Source organism: Theropithecus gelada, chromosome 7a, assembly GCF_003255815.1.
Source record: "Theropithecus gelada isolate Dixy chromosome 7a, Tgel_1.0, whole genome shotgun sequence".
Classification (NCBI taxonomy): domain Eukaryota; kingdom Metazoa; phylum Chordata; class Mammalia; order Primates; family Cercopithecidae; genus Theropithecus; species Theropithecus gelada.
In genome coordinates, this window is record NC_037674.1 from 24,997,439 (window position 1) to 25,003,438 (window position 6,000).

Sequence of the window (6,000 nt, forward strand, 5' to 3'; positions counted from 1 at the left end):
TTGAAATTTTATAACCACCCTGATTCTGAAAAATAAATTATTTTGTTGCCTTCAAGGAGTCTTAGGTCTAAGTAAAATGGATTCTAAAACCAAAATTAAAGGAAATCTAGATTGATTATATTCTGAGATTACCTAGTCTTATCATTTATTATAGAGGATTTTTTCACAGTCACAGTGATAAATATTTCTGTCGCTTTTTGTATTATTAAATATTTGCTATTGTAACATTTTTTTCCCTTTCACTTTCTCAAGCAAATATTTCACAAATGTTTTAGGAAACTCTAGAAAAATTTTTAATTCTTCAATGCACAATACATTCTGATTTTCATGCACTTTGTCCAGAGGGAAGGGAAGAAGGAAGGAAGGAAGGAAAGGAAGAAGGGAAGAAAAAAAGAAGGGAGGGAGGAAGGAAGGGAGGGAAATGGAAGGGAGGAAGAAGGCAAGAAGGAAGGAAGCAGGGAGGGAGATAAAAGGGAATGAAAGAAGGGAGGGAGGTAGTGAGAAATGGAGGAAGGGAGGAAAGAATGGATGAAGGAAGGGTGGGAAAGGAGGGAGGGAAGGAGGGAAGGAGAGAGGAAGCAAATACACTGGCTGAACCAAGTGGCCTAATGTTTTGTAATCTTAGGGAAAATAATTTCTTTCTTTTCTTCCAAGACACGTTTCCCTGAAAACATGTTGTTTGAATTTAAAAAATAGAAGTCTTTGTTATTTTTGGAAACTATTTTTGAAAGTTAAAAATGTTTTCCAAATTTAAGCTTGGGCACCTCAGTTTATTTGAACAATGAGAATTAAGAAGTTATTCCAAACGTAAATTAAGATAAAATCAATGCACAGAGATATTTAATGCTGGAAGATGGCATCTTCAGAAATCTAGGCTATCCTGCTGGAGAGAAGGACCATGTGGCAAGTCCCTGGAGACACTACAAGGGAAGAAAGGCCACATAGAAAAGAAAAGGAATAATTGAAGTACTCCAGTCATTAACACCAAGGAAAGAAGGGGAATAACTGAAGTACCCCAGTCAACACCAAGGCCCCAGCCAGGTAAGAGAAGCCTTCATGAACTTGCTCATTCAGCTTACCCAACAGGTGAACTCAGCCATAAGAGCAACCCCAACTAACATCACTTGAAGCAGCTATTGAAAATAGTTAAGCTGAATAACACATAAGCACCATATCAAGAAACCAGGTAGTTGACTGATTTTTTTTCATTATCTAGTCATTAATTCTGTTATATACTATCAGTTTGTTACATATGGCCTTTATTGTATTGAGGTTCACTTCTTCTATACCTTAATTTGTTGAGAGTTTTGTTATGAAAGGATGTTGAATTTTGTCAAATGCATTTTCTGCATCTGTTGAGATGATCATGTTTTTTGTCTTTCATTCTGCTAATGTGGTGTGTCACATTTATAGATTTGCATTTGTTGAAGGATTCTTGTTTCCCTGGGATAAATCCCACTTGGTCATGGTGAATGACCCTTTTAGTTGAATTTGGTTTGCTAGTATTTTATTGAGGAGTTTTGCATCTGTGTTCATCAGGGATATCAGCCTGTAGTTTCTTTTTTCTTGTAGTGCTCTTGTCTGGCTTTGGAAGTATTCACTCTTCTTCAAATTTTTGAGGCGTTTGAGAAGGACTGGTATTAGTTATTCATTTAATATTTGGTAGAATTCAGCAGTGAGGCCAACAGGTCCTTGGCTTTTCCTTGATGGGTGACTTGTTTATTATTGACTCAATCTCCTAATGTGTTACTGGTCTGTTTGGATTTTCTGTTTCTTCATGATGCAGTCTTGGAAGGTTGTATGTGTCCAGGAATTTATCCATTTCTTGTAGATAATTCAAATCATTGGCATATAATTGTTCATGGTAATCTTCTTGTATGATACTTTGTTTCTATAGAATCAGTTGTAATGTCTCTCCTTTCGTTTCTGATTTTTTTATTTGAGTCTTCTCTCTTTTGTTCTTAGTCGAGCTAAAGATTTGTCCATTTTGTTTATCTTTATAAAAACCAACTTTTGGTTTCATTGATCATCCTTTTTTTATAATCTATGTTTCATTTATTTCTGCTCTGATTTTTATTATTTCCTGCTTTCTGCTAACTTTGGGTTTTGTTCTTATTTCTCTAGTACTTGAGGTGTAACTTTAGGTTGTTTATTTCAGATCTAGCTTCTTTTTGATGTAAGTGTTTATTGATTTAAACTTCCATCTTAGAAATGCTTCTGCTGCATCCTTATTTGTAGTCTAATTTTCCAATCCATGCTAGAATAATGACAAACTCCATTTTCTTTCGATCTAGGAACATAGTGCAATCAATCTTTTTTTTTTTTTTTTTTCAATAAGCCTTTTGTACTTCTATCAGTCTTCTGATTATAGGTCATTGGCCAAATGAGTATTTTGGTAGTTATAAAAATTTTTGCTTTGACTACAATTTTAATAAATAAAGTAATGGTTCTTTGTATGTCAATAGATGAGCCAGTTATAATTTAGAAGTTTTTTAAAGCTCTTAGCTTATTTTTAAAAAATTTATATATTTAGGGTTAGGCACAGTGGTTCACACCTGTAATTCCAGCACTGTGGGAGGCCGAAGTGGGCAGATCACTTGAGGCCAGGAGTTCGAGACCAGCCTGGCCAACATAGAGAAACTCTCTACTAAAAATACAAAAATTTAGCTAGGCATGGTGATGCATGCCTGTAATCCCAGCTACTCGGCATGAGAATCACTTGAACTTGGGAGGTGGAGGTTTCAGTGAGCCAAGATGGCTCACTACACTCCAGCCTGGGCAACAGAGCGAGACTCTGTCTAAAAAGAAAAGAAAGAAGAGAAGAGAAGAGAAGAAGAGGAAAGGAGAGGAGAGGGGAGGGGAGGGGAGGGGAGGGGAGGGGAGAGGAGAGGAGAGGAGAGGAGAGGAGAGGAGAGGAGAGAAGAGAAGAGAAGAGAAGAGAAGAGAAGAGAAGAGAAGAGAAGAGAAGAGAAGAGAAGAGAGAAGAGAGAAGGGGAGGGGAAGGGAGGGGAGGGGAGGGGAGGGGAGGGGATGGGAGAAAGAAATGAGAAAAGCAAAGCAAAGACAACAGATTTATATATTTAGAGCCCATTTGTCTGTGTGAATAGTTAGATAAAAATAGTTTTATTACTGAATGCTTTAAAATGAAGGCTATGTTTCCCTTTTGGTGTCTCAAAGAAACTTTCCCACTTTGCCCACTAATATAGAACATGTGCTCCAGCTATTAAAAAAACTACAGTTTATGAATATAATAATGCAACAAACTAAAATTAATCACAAATAACCAGTATGTATTGACTTCACCAAAGAGGTATCTTGTCTGACTAGACACCTCTTGTCTGACTAGATACCACCTGTCTGTGATTTTCATTCTAAAATTAGGGTTAGAAATAGGTGTATAATACTAATTTGGGGGGACCTGGTTACTAATTTGGAGACTACCATTTTCAGAAATGTTAGTGTTGAGATTTGTCCCTCTTCATTTGCACTGAAAGGTGAATAAGTTCAGTGTAATTAAGGTCACTAAGATTATGCAGATATAATATAATTTTTAATTTTTAATGATAAATGTTAATTAACCCAAGTGTACACAGCATATAACATATGACAGAGGTACATGAGGCTAACGTTTTCATAGAAGTTTATCTGACAAGAAGGATACAATACCTATTTCAATACCACAGGTATAGGGAATTCAATCAAAATTAAGGTAGATTATTCAATATAATGTTTTAAGTCTGTTTGGCTGCTTCTAGCTATATAGCTAATTCTACAGTGCTATTGTCCATGAATAATTGTTATACTCTCAAGGATATCAGACCATGTTAATAATACCTAGAAGAACATATCTTGAAATGTAAATGTATTGAAAAACAAAAATAGAATACATTTGAAAGTCCAATTGCATTACTCATTCAGTAAATATTTATTGAGTATCCACTACATGTCAGATATATCTACTATGCTTGTGACTGTTTTTAAAACTTTTTTATTTCCAAATGTTCATTGCTAGTACATATGCTCCTCCACTTAACTATAGTTACTTCCTGATGAATGTACTGTAAATTAGAAGAATTTTAAGTCGAAAGTGCACATAATACACATAACCTACCAAACATCATAGCTTAGTCTAGCCTACCTTAAATGTGCTCAGAACACTTGCATTAGCCTATAGTTGGACAAAATCATCTGGCAACACAATATACTGTAGAGTATCAGATGTTTACCCCTCTGATCTCCCAGCTGACTGGAAGCTGCAGCTTGCTGCCACTGTGTAGCATCATAAGTGAGCATCTTATAGCATATCAAGCCTGGAAAAAGATAAAAACTCAAAAGTTCAAAGTACAGTTCCTACTGAATGTGCATCACTTTTGCACTATTGTAAAGTAGAAAAATTACAAGTCAAACATTTGTAAGCTGGGGACCATCTCTTTATAAAATGTGATTTATTTTATGTAGTGACCTTGTATCCTGTGAATTTGCTAAACTCACTTATTAGTTCTGTGAACATTTCGCTAGATTCCTTGGGATTTTCTATATACACAATCACATCATCCCTGAGTAGACAACGTTTTATTTCTTCCTTTTCAGTAAGTATGCTTTTTGTTTCTTTTTCTTGACCAATTGAATTGACAAGGACTTGAATGTTGGATAGATGTATAAGAACATACATCATTTCCTTGTTCTCAATCTTGGAGGGAGGGAATTTAAACCTTCACCATTACGTATGCTAGGTTTAAGTTGTGTGTACATGTTCACGTGCATGTGGGCACATGCTACCCATTATGGGATCAAGAAAGTTCCTTTATGTTCCTAGTTTTCTAAGAGGCTGTAGAAAAATATACAATGAATGGAATTTGAACTTTATCATTTTTTTCTGCATAGATGTCGTTTTTCTTCTTTAGTATGTTTATATGGTAAAATACATTTCTCTAATTGTATTTTCTAATTTGGGACCAATCTTGCATTCCTGGGATAGACTTTGCTTGGTTATTTATTATCATTTTTATGTTTTTGCATTTGATTTGGTAATACTTTGTTGAGAATTTTTGCATTTCTGTTTGTGAGGTATATCGGGCCATAGTTTTCTTGTGCTGTGTTTCTGTAGTTGTAGTATCAGGGTAATGCTACCCTCCTAAAATGAGATGGGAAGTGTTATCTCCTTTTTTCTTGAAGACTTGCAATTTTTGTATTTATAGATTTTTACTCTTTCTTTCCTAAATCTTTGGTAGAATTAACCAGGGAAACCATCACAGCCTGGACTTTTTTATTTTTGGAAGCTTTATACTTAAAATTCATTTTTTAAAACAGATATAGAAACATTTAGGTTAACTTTTTTCTTGAGTGAGTTTGGCAGTTTATCTCTTTCAAGAATTGGTTCAGTTCATCTAACCTGTGGAATCTATAAGCAGTGATTGTAGGATTCTCTTCTTCTACATTTAATGCCTGTAAGGTCTATAGTTTTCTATTTTCTTGATAAATCTAGGTAGAGATTTATCAATTTTATTGATCATTTCAATGAACAAGCTTTTTGTTCTCTTTTGTTTCCTTTACTTTTTATCAATTTTATTGATTTATTCTATTTATCCTTTCCTTTTTTGCTTGATTTGGGTTTAATTAGCTTTGTTTCCTACTGTTTTAAGATTGAAACTTAGATTATTGATTTGAGTTTTTTCTGCTTTTTCAATATAAACATTTAATACTATAAACTTCCTTCTAAGCACTGCTGAGAAGGACGTAGCTGTAGCTGCATCCCACAAATTTTGACATGTTGTATCTTCATTTTCAATCAGTTCAAAATAATTTCCAATTTCATTTGAAACTTCCCCTTTGACCCTTGGGTTATTTAGAAGTGTGCCATTTAACTTCCAAGTATTTGGGGATTTTCCAGAATTTTTGTTATTGATTCCTAATTTAATACCTATTTGATTAGAGAATATACTTTGTATGATTTCAATTATTTTTAATTTTTTAGGATTTGTGTTATAGTCCAGGATATTA